A 15109-nucleotide genomic window follows, 5' to 3' on the forward strand; every position below is an offset into this window, starting at 1 on the left:
GTGCTCAGAGAAAGACAAAGACCATCTGTTGCCATCTGCATACGGAATCCAAAAAAACAAAGGAACAAACAAAACAGACGCAAAAAGTAACGCAAACACAGGGAGCAAACTGGTGGTTCCCAGAGGGGAGGCGGGCGCAGAGGGGGTGAAATCAGTGACGGGGATGAAGAGCTACAAAGTTCCAGCTACGACATAAGCAAATCATGGGGGTGGAAAGTCCAGCACAGGGAACACGGTCAGCAATACTGTAATCGCCTCGTGTAGTGACAAGACAGTGACGGAACTTTCTATGGGCATAATTTCATAAAGTACATGAGTACTGAACCACTGTGATGTGCCCCTGAAACTACCAGGATATCCTACGTCCGTTACATGTCCGTAAAAAACCAATCACTCAGTCTCCCCACAGCGCCCTGGTTTCTGCATCTGCTACAGGCCGGTGAAAGCTTTGTTACAGGTGGCCCAGGTCCTGACCGGGGCCGGATGCTGCTGCTGGAGGCAATGTGCCATGCAGGGGAGTGAGGGGCTCATCAAAACTGGATTGCTGTCGTGGGCCGGACTGTGGCCCCTGAACTCATGTGTGGAAGCTCTCACCGCAGGACCTCGGAACGAGACTGTATTTGCAGACGGAGCCTTGACAGAGGTGACTTAGGTCAGAGGAGGCTGTTCGCGTGGCCCCAGTTCAACTGCTGTCCTTCTATGAAGAGGAGGAGGCTCAGCACACTGAGAGACCAAGGACACACGAGGACGAAGGAAAGACCAAGTGAGGACACAGGGCAAGAGGTGTCCACTCGCCCAGGAGAGAGGCCCCAGGAGGACTCAAGCCCGCCCACGCCAGGATCCCCGACTTCCTGCCATGGGAGTAAGTGTCTGTTGTCTAAACCACCCAGTCCATCGTCTTAGCCCATTCGGGTGGCCAGACACACACCACAAACCGGGGGGCTCATAAACAGGGGCATCACAGGGCTGCAGGCTGGGAATCCCACGTCAGGTGCTGGCACGTTCCCTGTCTGCTGAGACTTGCTTTCCGGGTCATAGACAGGGTCTCCTCCTTGTCTTCAAGTGGGGCGGGGGGGGGGGGGGGCCGGCTGAGGGAGCTCCGTGGGGCTCTTACAAAAGCACTAAACCCACCATCAGGGCTCCACCCTCATGATGTTATCATGTCCCAGAGGCCCGAGCTCCTTCGACCATCACATTGGGGTTAGATTCCAACATACGAATGGGGGGCCACGGGGTCAGTTCATGGCATGTGGCACTTCATCATGGCAGCCTGGAAACTAACGTGGCCAACCCACGTAATGTGAGTAACTGCAGCTGTCACAAGAGGAGAGCACATGTGGTCCCAACGAGCTCCCTTGTTCCTTGTTCCTATGGTCACCACCGCCAGACACAGGAGCCGGCACCTCTAACGCCCCACGACTAGCGCTTCCTCATTCACGTGACTTTTGCAGGAACCGAGTGGCATACAAATGGACACGTGCTGAAACATGCGGGAAACATTTCTAAATACAAGGTTGCTTGTCCCTACCGTGTTGCCCTCACTCCGGCCATGGCCTGCAGGGAGCTACGGACGCTGACCGGCTGGGAAACGGTACTTGGGCCAAGCAGGGTGAGGCATGTGAACACACGTGGAGCTGGAACCCAGTCCCTTGGCCATGAGCTTGAGGACGAAGCACACGATTTTGTGCCCAGTGCACAGACAGACCTCAAACAGCAGCTCCCCTCTCCCCCAAAGCATCCAACACCCCTCTTCGGGGAAACCGCCGCTCATAAAACATACATGTGCTGAAATCCTTGCCTTGGGATAAGCCAGGCATGTGGTGGGTGTTCAGTAAGGGGTTAACTTGGCAGGTCCGGGAGCTCCAACCCCACATGCTCCAGAGAAAGGGGTGGCCCTTTACGGCTCCTGGGAGTCAGCCTCTGAGCCCTTGAAACGTCCTGCCTGGTCAGAGCGTCTGTGTTTATCTGGGACTGGGCTGTGCTAGATCCTTGATGCTGACAGTGTGATTTATGGTGAATGCCTATTTTTGTTGGCCTGGGCCCCGGGCCACGCGGTGCCTGTTTGACCTCTGGGGCTGGAGGTGGGGTATCTGGGTCAGTCACATGAGTGCCCCACGCCTTCGTGACCGGCCCCCCAGCAAAGCCCCGCACACGAGCCAGGTGAGCCCCCATGGGCACTACGCTGTACGTGTCCCTCAGGGCTGGTGCTGGACAGTTACGTGCCGTGGCTGCACCGGCCCCCCGCGTCATCTGGACTCTGCCCTGTGCAGAGTTTAACGGTTACCCTTTTGCTGACAAAACGTAACTATGCACCTAACAGTTTTTCTGGGTCCTTCTAGAGAATCATTGAGCCTGAGGGTGGTCCTAGGACACGTGAATAATAAATACGCTATCATCGACCAAGAACTGGTCAAGGTCTATGTCTCAGTTCAAGGAACATGAGGAAAAAGTAGAAAAGCGAATGTGGTAAGAACAGATTTCTCAATACTCTGTGAGCTCCTCAGTGTGAATGCGTGCCAAAACCTGACATTTAAAGGAAAAGAAGGAGCAGCTGGGCCCTCAGCACCTGTTTTCCCATCTCAATTTCAGAGCTAAGGCGGCACTTAGGAAGTCGCTCAGGATAAATGCGTACAGGAGGAAAGAGTCGCGAACGGTATTTACACTATTGCTGTCCCTTCATCCACGGAGGAGAAATGCCACATACAGAGTGGATGACACTAGCTGGCATTTCAACAAATATGATGTGTTTTACAGGCTCGCTAATTTCCACCGTGAAGCTCCACTTGGTCACTTCGGCTAATGAGAGGACAGGGAAATAAAGCTAGAGAGGAGCGACCTCGTCTCAAAGTTCAGCGTTCCTCAGTGATGAGGCGCTGGCTGAAATTCTAGCACAGCCTGGAATCCACCTTTCTGTACTTGTACATATCAGGAAGCCAACCTAATGCTGAAGCTCCAAACATGCCAGCCTATCTGGAAAAAAAAAAAAGCAACACCAAACCACAATAGAAAAAACAAAAAAACCCTGAAAACTCAATTTCATTTCACTCATCAACGCCTGAAAATCACATACCAGGTAGTGTGGTCCTCAGTCACAGTCCCAACTTCCGAGCAGGATTATCTTTTATCTTTTTTTTTTTTAATGTTTATTTATTTTTGAGACAGAGAGAGACAGAGCATGAACGGGGGAGGGGCAGAGAGAGAGGGAGACACAGAATCCGAAGCAGGCTCCAGGCTCTGAGCCATCAGCCCAGAGCCTGACGCGGGGCTCGAACTCACGGACCGCAAGATCGTGACCTGAGCCGAAGTCGGACGCTCAACCGACTGAGCCACCCGGGCGCCCCTCTTTTATTTTATTTTATTTATTTATTTTTTTCTTTAAATTTTTTTTTCAATGTTTTTATTTATTTTTGGGACAGAGAAAGACAGAGCATGAACGGGGGAGGTGCACAGAGAGAGGGAGACACAGAATCGGAAACAGGCTCCAGGCTCCGAGCCGTCAGCCCCGAGCCTGACGCGGGGCTCGAACTCACGGACCGCGAGATCGTGACCTGGCTGAAGTCGGACGCTTAACCGACTGCGCCACCCGGGTGCCCCTCTTTTATTTTATTTTATTTATTTATTTTTTTTTTTTTTAATTTTTTTTCAATGTTTTTATTTATTTTTGGGACAGAGAGAGACAGAGCATGAATGGGGGAGGTGCACAGAGAGAGGGAGACACAGAATCGGAAACAGGCTCCAGGCTCCGAGCCATCAGCCCCGAGCCTGACGCGGGGCTCGAACTCACGGACCGCGAGATCGTGACCTGAGCCGAAGTCAGACGCTCAACCGACTGAGCCACCCGGGCGCCCCTCTTTTATTTTTTTTAAGTGAGAATTGTGAATATGTACAGTGTACAACATGACGTTCTGAGGGCCGCACACAGAGGAATGATTCCCACGGCCAAACGAATTCATGGCTCCTGTCCTCACGGTCAACCGCGTGCGTCCCGAGAGCACCTGAGGCCTGCTCTCCTACCAAGTTCCAGTATTCAGTGCGGTATTGTTCACCATGGTCACCGTGCCCTGCAGGAGGTCCGGGACTGACTCCTCCCCCACGGCTTTGTCCCCTTTGGCCAGCGCCTCCCCCCGGTCATCACTGTTCTATGCTCTGTCTCCATGTATCCGACGCTTTCAGAATCCACGCATCAGTGAGATCCTGCAGCTTTTTTCCTTCTTTGAGTGACGTATCTCACTCAGCATAAGGTCCTCCGGGTTCATCCGTATTGTTGCAAATGGCTAGATTTCTTTTTTATGGCTGGGTAATATTCCATTTTATGTAACAGTTTCTTGCCTTTGACCACTTGCTTTTCTCCATTCAGGCAGGAACGTGTTTTCTTCTGTCGATGCCCAGTCTGTGAAAGCAGGGACCACCTTGGCGGACACTTAGTGAGTTGTGAGATCCATTTGCCCCAGCTCGTGTTGCCATCTTGAGTCCGTAGAGGAGCCCGATGGCTGCACGACGGGCCCACAGGACCGTCCACCAAATACTCACTGAGCACCGACAACATGCCGGGTGCGTGCTGGGCTGTAGGGAAATGGGAAAAGACCCTCGTCCTCCCCCCGCCCATCCCAAGCTTGCGTCCTGTCTGAAAGAAATTGGGACGCTGGTGGGGAACCAGGTCGCTAGGTGGGCGAGTGCTAATTTTTAAAATTTATGTTGGGAGAGCTAGAGATCCTCGTAGGTGGAGCTGAGCCATGTGTGCTCTTGACCCCATGCTTCCGCTGCCCAAAATCAACCCGTGAGTGTGAGGTCTGGCCTTCAGCCCCTGCTCTGGCTGACCTCCTGGAGCGCCTCACTCACAATGGCTGCACTTTCTGCCGATGCTTCTCCTTTGTGGTCTCAGCTCCCTTTCACAGGCAGTGAGGTCACTGAGTAGGACCAAACAATTTTACGAAAGTTAATTAATTGCAAGGATCAGTTTGGTTAAGAGAAAATGCTCACAAAACTGTGTAACCTATCATCATTTCGTTGTTGCTACTCCCAGCGCTCGCCATGCAAACGGCCACGCATTTTCAGCCCAGCTCCCTGCACGTCCGAGTCCTTCCTGCATGGCGCTGGCCTTGCCACTGCCTCAGTCCACACCCGCAGCATGCAGTATTATTCCAGGACCACCTCAGTGAACAACCCCAAGGGATGACAGCCACAGCATGTCAGTAAATGGGCCCTGGTTAGCACACCTTGTTCATGTACCCTGAAGCGGTTACAAGATGAGCCACTGAGGGCCACCCTGATTCACCTTTGCTTCTCTGGGAGTTCTCCTGGTCAAGCCTGGGCTATCGGATGGCCCGTGTGTCCATATTTACCTGCAAGCTTCTGGGAATGAGCACATGGCACAAATTCTTTTAAAAGGTCAGCGATACTCATTCTCCCTGTCTGCGCTTTCTGAGATACACTTTAACTAATACAGCAAGCCTATCCTGTTTGCAGAGCTGCTGACAGCAGAATCCTGTTTAATACACCTATGTGTATTGCAGAGAAGAGTGATTCAGGAAGACAGTGTTCAATTACAATTTGGCTACAAAGTATTTTTGCGTAAGAACAATCTAACAAAATTAAATGTACTGTAAAACGAAAATGTGCCAAAAAGAATTAAGCAGAGCTCTCCTGGAAAATGCTGGTGGATGCAAAAGGCACTTAATTTTTTACACAAAAAGGAGAATATTAAAAACTTACTTTGTAAACACCTCCGGATGTTATCGTGTCCGCACCTCAGGAGTCTGGGTGCTTTTCCATCGTTACTTTAAACCAGCTAACATGACATTGCTTATGCAGCTTCCTGCAAATACATAATCTGTCACTGAATCATGGGATCCCAGAAGATAAAAAATAGGTTCTACTTTTTATCGATTATCACAACCTCTTCTACAGAATTCCTTCCAACAGTGCTGAGAGATCAAGTTCCATATTTTCCAAAGCACTGAGCCAAAGAGGCACATGCTCGTGGGGAAGAACACTCTGGGCTCAGGCTCACTGTATTCACAGCGTCCCCATCACCTGTGGATGGCCTTGTCACTGAACCCCCTGAGACTCAGGATTCTCATGCACCAAGGGAAGGTGACAGTGTCGTCCTCCTAAGGTCATGAGAAGCATTAGATGAGATAACGCGTGTGAAGCTCCTCTTAGGGGTTCTGTATCAGTAAAACAGACAAAATCGTGTGCGCTGAGCCCCAAAGAGCACACGTGTCTTCGTGAAGCCTGGCTCGTGGCAGGGGCCTCCACACAGAGCTGGCATTCTAGCGCTGATCCCCGAAAGACTCCTTTCCCCAAAGTCTCCAGGTCCCCTGAGGCCGGTCTCCAGAGCACCTTCTTGTCCTGTTTCCGGTGCGGATGGAGTGGCTGCCTCGTCCTGACATCTCGGTGCTCCCCTTACCACGTCCTCGTGGGACGGACCCCGTATTGTGGTCTGTTTGTTTAGATTTCTTGAATCCGGATACAATGAACGTGTTACAAGGTGCGCTCCTTCAGGGTGTGCGATGCAGCAGTTTTAGTAGATTCCCGAAGCTGTGCTAACGACCACTGTGTGGGTCGAGCGTGTCTGCATCGACCCTAAGGTAGCTCTGCACCTGTTACCCCTCACCCCTCACCCCAGCCTGCCCCAGACCCTGAGGGGTTTGTCGGTCTCATCTAAATGGAATCACACAGTTGTAGACTCTCAGGCCTGGCTTCTTGCTCTCAGCAAAAGATTCTCAGCATTCGTCCACGGTGTCACGTGAGTAAGGACCTCGGTCCTTCCTTGGCTGAACAGCATTTCGTTGTGTGGATATGCCTCATCTGTTCATCTGTTCGCCAGTCCATGGTGTTTGAGTGTTCCCACTTCGTGGCTACTACAAAAAACTACAAATACCGCGTTCGTGCACAGACATGTTTTCAATTCTGTCGCGTGTGTACCTAGAATTGGAGCTGCCCAGTGATAGTAACTCCACGTCTGACTTTCCGAGGAATCGCCACACTGCTCTTCAAGGTGCCTGCATCACCCTGCATCCTGGTCAGAATGTGGGTGAGGGCTCCGGTTCCTCCCCATCACTGTTTGTTGCTGTGTCTGCAATCACAGCCACGCTAGGTGAGCGTGAAACCGTGCCTCGCGGTTCTGACTTGGATCTCTCTGATGACCGATCACGCTGACCTTGTTTGCATGTGCCCACTGGTCATTTGTGTATCTTCTTTTCGAGAAATGTTTATTTCAATTCTCTGTCCACTTCTAAATTGGGCGGTCTTTCTTGTTGGGTGTATAGCTCTTTATATATCCTAGATAAAGGGTCTCACACCATTTGCAAATATTTCCTACATTCCGTGGGTTATCTTTTCACGTTCCTGATGGATGATGTCCTTTGAAGCACAGATTTTAATTCTGAATCTTTGGTTTTTGTGTGTCCGTGTCATTTGTCATATTTAAGAAATCATGGCCTATCCAAGGTCACAAAAGTTTACAGCTACTTTTTCTCCCAGGAGTTCTCTAGTTTTCTCTCTTAGATTTAGATGTCTGATCCATTTTGAGTTAATGCTGGCATACAGTGTGAGGTAGGCCCCGTTTGCCCCCATACACCTGACAATACTTCATACAGGGCCAGCACACCGGAGTTTCTCATTCTTGTTTGTGGAATAAACGTGCATGCATGAAAACATAAAGACGCACAGAGTCAGTTTTTAGGAGATCTGTGATATGTTTTAAATAGCTTAACTGACTCAGGTTTTTGAGAGTTTAGAACAGAAAACACACGTGTCCAAATTTACTGTTGATGCATAATTGCGTTTCCTCCCGGTAAGCCGGTCCATAAGTGAACCGACACTGATGAGACGCTTGCTTAGCACCGCACAGAAGGGGCTTCCTCTGATGATTCAGCCTCACAGACGCCCTTGAGGGAGGTGATGCCACTCCCATTTTCTGAGTGGCGCTGAAGGGAGGGTGGAGTCCTTCCTCCGTGCCTCAAAAGCCGAACACGTACCCGGCAACTCTGGCAACGAGGGCGGGAGCAAAAGGCTGCGCTTTGCCTAAGCCCTTGTCATCTTCTCAAATCCCTCCGTCTTAAAGCTGAGGGCGAGGGCTCCCAACCTCATGCCAGGAATCAGGGAAACCCGGGTTCACCACAGGCACGTGACTGAACGGCCTTGAGCACGCGGACGGCAGGAAAAAGGAGTCTGAAAGGCGATCAGCCTAAACGCCAGCGATGCTGGGGACGGTGGCCTGCGCCAGGCAGGGGGCTGTCCCCTCCTGTGGGCACCCGTCGCAGCACCGTCATCTGCGAGCGCAGCTCCCCCCAGGGGCGTGCGCTGGGCACGTGGCAGCCCCAGGGCCCGAGACACACAGAGTGACCCCGGTGCTCATTCCAGGGGGCGGCGTCACGGGGGAGGGGCTGGGCACACAGCAGCTGGAAGTGGAAGTGTCAAAATCAAGTGGTCCGAAGGCATTTTTATCCTGGAAGGAATTCGCATTGAGAATCCTTCGCATCTCTGCCGCTTTCGGTCTACACGGTTTCAGTTTGATGGTGTATCGTCTCCCGGAGAACAAGCCAAAGGCGCCTTTCAGTTTGTTGTGAGGTAGGAGGAGGCCTGTGAGACGGGAGGTGACCTGAGAGACGGGAGGTGACCTGTGAGACGGGAGGTGACCTGAGAGACGGGAGGTGACCTGTGAGATGGGAGGTGACCTGAGAGACGGGAGGTGACCTGTGAGACGGGAGGTGACCTGTGAGATGGGAGGTGACCTGAGAGACGGGAGGTGACCTGAGAGACGGGAGGTGACCTGTGAGATGGGAGGTGACCTGAGAGACGGGAGGTGACCTGTGGGGTAGGAAGTGACCTGTCAGATGGGAGGTGACCTGAGAGACGGGAGGTGACCTGTGAGACGGGAGGTGACCTGAGAGACGGGAGGTGACCTGTGAGACGGGAGGTGACCTGAGAGACGGGAGGTGACCTGAGAGGTAGGAGGTGACCTGTGAGACGGGAGGTGACCTGAGAGACGGGAGGTGACCTGAGAGGTAGGAGGTGACCTGTGAGACGGGAGGTGACCTGAGAGACGGGAGGTGACCTGTGAGATGGGAGGTGACCTGTGAGATGGGAGGTGACCCATGAGGTAGGCAGTGACCTGAGAGACAGGAAGTGACCTGTGGGGTAGGAGGTAACCTCTGAGGTAGGAGGACCTGTGAGATGGGAGGTGACCTGAGAGACAGGAGGTGACCTGTGAGACGGGAGGTGACCTGAGAGACGGGAGGTGACCTGTGAGACGGGGTGACCTCTGAGGTAGGAGGACCTGTCAGATGGGAGGTGACCTGTGAGGTAGGCAGTGACCTGAGAGACAGGAAGTGACCTGTGGGGTAGGAGGTAACCTCTGAGGTAGGAGGACCTGTGAGATGGGAGGTGACCTGAGAGACAGGAGGTGACCTGTGAGATGGGAGGTGACCCGTGAGACAGGAGGTGACCTGAGAGGTAGGAGGTGATCTGTGAGATGGGAGGTGACCTGAGAGACAGGAGGTGACCTGTGAGACGGGAGGTGACCTGTGGTTTCCTCCTGGTGCAGTTCCCTCCAGAAAGGGGGTGAGACGGCGCAGCCCAGCGAGCTCCCGTCGCAGCAGGGTGAGGACGGCAGGGGACGGGAGGGGCAGGGAGCCTCTCCAGCTCCACCCAGGCCTACCTCCCCTGCCCACCCGCTCGTACTCACCACCCTGGCCCCGCATTTTGCCTTCAGCTCTTTGCAACTTCTGTCTCCACTCACACGGGTGGAAACCGGACCCGCCTCTCAAGCCACAGCGGCCGCCCAGACGGGACCTGCAGCCCGCCCGGCCGCCTGGACCGCTGGTGCGGAACCCCGGAGGCCCACCGTTACGTACGATGACGAGGATCCCTTCAAATCAGAGGAACCCGTCCCCCTTGTCTGGGGTTCACGCCCTGGGAGGTATCCCCCGGGACTCCCTCGTTGGCCGTGAAGAGCTCCCTCTGAGCGACAGACGAGTCACCTGCTGCGGTTTCACCTACGACTCACCAAGGAGCCAGCACACACCTGGGCGCATCACCCGAAAATGCCGGGGGCTATCGGAAATGATGCCTCTCCCTGCACCCACGCCGGCCGGGTGCCGTGGCTCTGCTGACCGCCACCAGGGCTGCAGGCTTTGCGGGTCTCTAACCCTGTGGTGGAGCGGGCCCAGCCGTGCTCCCAGGGCGTGGCACCAAAACTACTGACACCAAAAACACTTTTTTTCGCGACGAACCAATGAGTGAATAGACGGGGAACTCAACGTGCCTCCTGGGTCAGACTGACTCCCGTTTCTTCCGCAGTGAGGTGTCGCGACAGCAACAGACCACGCCCTCCCCTTCCTGCCACGGCGACTGTCAGGACCTGGTAGGTCTCTGGTTTCCCACGAGGCTGCTGGCCTTTGTCATAAAGTCCCCCCCCTCCATGTTACGTTGGGTCCACGATGGAAACGTGGTGGTTTCTGAAAATCGTTGTTCTCTAGGAGAGCTTTCAACATTTAAGTGCAAATAATATTTAAAAGAAAGGGAGAACAAAATTCACATTCCCATTCGGGAGAGGCCGTGCTATTTTCCCCATTTCCGCTATGTTTCTGGAACTAAGGCAAGGCAAAGACAAGGAAAACAGAAATAAAAAGAAAACAAAGCAAACCGAAGAAAGCAGCGGTGAGGCGCATTACCGGCCAGGTGGCCGTGGCTTTGTCACTCCCGGGGCCTGTTAAAAAGGGGACCGCAGGCCCCAAGCAGTGCTACGTACCCCGAGTTTCCAAACCGGGGGGGATGCTCCATTCCTGTCCTACGTGCAGCTTCAGCCCCTCCCCAACCCCCTGCCCAAGCGCAGTCTTCCCGGGTCGGTCGGGACCCTTACTCGGCCCGCTAGTCTGCCCGTGGGTCCCCACCGTCCTCCAAAGCTTGGTGAGGTCACCACAGGGCAAGACCCCTTGCTCCTCCCCCGAGGGGCAGCATGCGAGCCCGGAACATTTTCTCTTGCTAATGACTTTCCTGCACCCCCCGCCACTGCCCCGGCCCCGTAAGAGCCTTCCACTTGGCAGCCCCGGAGCCCCTCACATGTTGGCCGGGGGCTGCCAATTCATGAACCACGGACAAAGCCGGCTCTGTCTGTGAGGCTTTTTGGAATTTAACGACTGGAGGGTGAAGGGCACTCCTGACACGGCTTCTTCACCTCCCGGGCATGTCCCTGAATTTTCTAGCAATTGCACATTACTCGCATTTTACACACTTGAGAGAAGAGCTCGGAGTGCTGGTGGGCCCCAATCCTAGGTCCCCACACTTCTTCCCGAGGGCCGGGTGCAAGAAAGCACTTAGTGCGCAGCGTCGGGAACACTGTGGCCCCGCCCGTCAACCCTCCCCTGGGGCTCGGGAAGCGCGGCCACCACCACTGTCACCATCTCCCTCCTCTGCCGCCAGCCCTTGACCCCAGCAGCCACCGGCTACCATGCCCTGACCCCCGAGGACTGGCCGGGACCCCCACGAACAGCTCGTTCTCAGCACAGCCCCATCAGTGCTGGGCGGTCAGTGACCCCTCCATGTCGGGATGGCCGCACGAGGCTCTGGAAAGCTTCAGTGAGTTGCTCGGGGTCAATTTTTTTTTTAGTTAAAACCATGTTTTTCTGACTGTAGAATCTACACTTTTTAAGGACACTACAAATTTTGACCCTGCAAGAAGATAAGAGAGACAGTATCCCTACGAAGCGAGCAGATGCCAGCACCTAGTGGTGCATAAAGAAGAGTGAGAGCCCATCACCCTCCACATCAGCTTGGAGGCCACCGTGGCCATCACCTCCTTCAGGGGCTGGCTCAGAGGTCTCCGTGTCATGCCTGCAGGTCCCGGGCTGCTCCCGACCCTGAGAGGTGCAGAAGCGGGGGGGCAGGGGGCGGTGGTGGGGTAGCTGCTGGGTGCACAGGGCCCCATGGGGACTGTCAGCCAGTGACAGGATGGGCTGGACCGACTGCAATCTCCCCTCCCTGGGCATACTTGGCCTGGAGAAGCGTCCAGAATAAAGGCATCCAACAGGAAGCTGTCCACACAGCAGACGTCTGCCTGACTCTGCACCCGTCGCTGGAAACTATGTGTTCCCACTGTCTTCCTTCTCCCACCTCCGTCTCCCCAGAGGGACGAGCACCTCAGAGCTCAGCTGATTCTCTGTTCCCACACCAACACTGAGCCGGTGTCTTCAAAAGAAGTCTGGATAATAAGAACAGCAGTGACATGCTTGGAGTCCGTCCTTTGATGCTGGGAACACATCCTCCTAGAGGAGCGGGAGTCATCCCGACTTTATCCCCCAGGCACGGAGGCAGAAGGGCTCGGTTCCCTCAGGATCTGGGATCTGGCTTCTGGAATCGTCCCGGAGCACGGGGGCAGAAGAGCCGGATTGCAGGACAGGAGACCGGCAGCATCGCTCGGGGTTCAGGGGTCACTTTATCAGGTGACGTTTCTTCCCCAGAGGCTTGTTCATCCGGAGCTCGTGTGGGACTCTCCCGGCAGCTACACTCCTGCTCCTGATGGTGCTCTGTGTGCATCAGTCACTTGAGGTTCCCTCCTTCTGGGAGCCTGAGTAAGAAATCATGTTCTGTGGGTCACCTTTGACTTTCAGGAGTACTGGGTTTTCCTTCTTTCTCTAGTCTACTTTCTGCTGAGCACTTACCCTCATTTCTGTAACACCGGCACGGTCTTCTCCAGGACCCCGGGCCCCATCGGCAGCAAGCACACAGAGTTCGTCTCACCGTGTACGTGTTTACGTGTGCTCGGTCCACTCTGGGCTCTCCCTCAGGGGCCCGGGGTGACGCTGAGGGAAAAAGACCAAGCCTCGTCCTCAGAGGAGCGTGACCCACGGCCTGGCTCCCTCCTATTTCCTTTCTTTTCTTTCCGTTGCTCCAGTTTTCTGATCTGAAACTGGTTTTATTTCACCGTAAGAAATCCTTTCTGGAACAAGACAGGATGAAAACAAAGGGGGCAACAGAGCACACAAGGAACCCCGGGGCTCGCGAGCATGGCGCGTGCCCTCCAGCGGGCACTGCGTCTCCCTCCTCGTTGCTCGGCAACTGCTCCTTCTACTCCGTCTACCAGGTTCCTGCTCATCCACCGAGACACGCCGTGAGCGTCTCGCTCCGCCACACCTTCTGTCCCCGGAGGTCAGGTCTCGCCTTCTGGGTTCTTATGGCCCCGGGCACACCTCTCTGTGACAGCACAATTTAGGCGGCATCATGACGGTTCACTGACCACCTGTGTCTCCAGGTGAAGCACGACATCCTCTCCGCTCTGGCCCTCCGGGTGTCCCGTTAAGGTGGGTCAGAGGGGCCACACGCCACACTACAACTGCTGGTCCGTGCCCGAGAAATCCACAAGTCCTCTGGGCGAGGGGCTCCCACGCACAGACACGTCATTCTGTGGTCCCGAGGACTGGCTGTTCCTTCAGACTTGCCCCACGTGGGAGACACCTCAGCACGAGCCAGAATCTACCCAGGAGCTCAGCAGATTTCTGCCTTTTCAAAGTTTAGTGAAGCATCCGCGAAGTCTGGGTCCTGGGACTCCATCTGATGGGGGCGTGGGGGTGGGAGGGGCAAGCCAATGCCCTACAGCACAGCGGGGAGAAGGCTGAGGGCACGGGAGGCACAGGGAGGCACAGGACAGGCAGGGACACGGGACAGGAGGGGACACAGGGAGGCACAAGAGTAGACAAGATGGGACAGAGGATCAAGGAGGAGAAGGCAGAGAAGCAGGAAGGGGACGCAGTTCACGAGGCATCTTTAGCGCCCTCTTTCTCTACAACCTGTGAACACACGGTCCGTTTCAGACCACTGCTCCCCGGCAGTGAGGGCATCGGCTCTGGTCCGGAGGCAGAACAGGCAGCAAGCAAGGGCGCCGAGGAAGCCACGAACTTCAGACTGCACATGACGTGGACGAGTCTGTAGGAGGCAGCATAGGGGACTCGGCGCAATGTCTCCCACACACGCGTCCGCACGCTTTCTCACCGGAAAGCCACTTCCTGGCCGTACTTCTAAAGACTGAGCACAGCAATCAAGTAAAAATGGCGAACTCACGGCAGGCCTGTGTGCCATGTCCTCAGAGACTATGTGACTTCATCCGTGGAAAGTCTCCACGTTTGGATGCAGAGTTTGCAGATGTGGTCGAGGGGGCGAGAGGTGAAGGAAGGGCGCCTGGTGAGTCCTGAGTCCTGCCGGTGTGAGCGGCTCGGCAGCTCCGCGGCTTTCTTGGCAGAAACAACGTGGGTCTGCGGCTGGAAAGCTGCCGGCTTTTCTCATGGGCAAACTCTTCCTTTGGCTCAGCCTGGTGGCTTGTAAGGCAGCCCGTGGGAATTTGCAGAGCAACACCACGGAGCCCGTGCCTCTGACCCTGGCACCATGCTCGGCGAAGTCGCCTCCCGCAGGTGCGGCTCCCTGGGCGGGCACGGGCCACAGGTGCCTGGGGCCGGCGTGGTGCCCAGGACACCCATGCCGAAGGTGCCTCGGGACGCGGCCTCAACCCACGGGCCCCCGGGCCCCCTTCACAGAAGGAACCGTTTCCGGCGGTCGTGCTGACCGCTCACGGACAGCACGCCAGCCTCTGCAGCTTCCACAGCCCCGGGGGGCCAAGTTCGCGGACGGGAGGCAGGAGGACTGGGTCCTGTGTCGCCCGCGTGGCTGTGGAGCCTGGGCTGGGAGGTCCTCACTCTGGTCTCCCCCCTGCTCTCAAAGGGAGTCCAGGCTGACCTCGGCTGGGGCAGGAGGGGCGCCCGAGACTGGATCTATGCCGAGGGCCACAGACGCGGTTCACATTCCCCCGTAGCGCCGTGAACACGCCCGCTCTCCGGCCTGACAGCCTCGCTTCCTGCCTGTTCCACCTCACGACGTCACGATGTGCACTCCGTGGCGGGTCCCCGACGGGGCTGATGACGCATCTGGACGGCAGGTAGGCCGTGGGGGCATCACGCAGGGAGGAAGAGAGGCCCCACCCGTGGCCGGAAGACGAGGCAGGCGGGAAACCCCAGGCGCACAGACGATGCCCTGCGCGCTCCGGGACCCCAGTGCACACGCCTGGCTCCCTTCTGACACCCGGGCCAGGCGGTGAAGCCACAGCTGGCCGTGCTGT

Source organism: Lynx rufus, unplaced genomic scaffold (genome assembly GCF_022079265.1).
Source record: "Lynx rufus isolate CCGP_SWC_20201006 ecotype Redwood Valley unplaced genomic scaffold, mLynRuf1.p SCAF_3, whole genome shotgun sequence".
Classification (NCBI taxonomy): domain Eukaryota; kingdom Metazoa; phylum Chordata; class Mammalia; order Carnivora; family Felidae; genus Lynx; species Lynx rufus.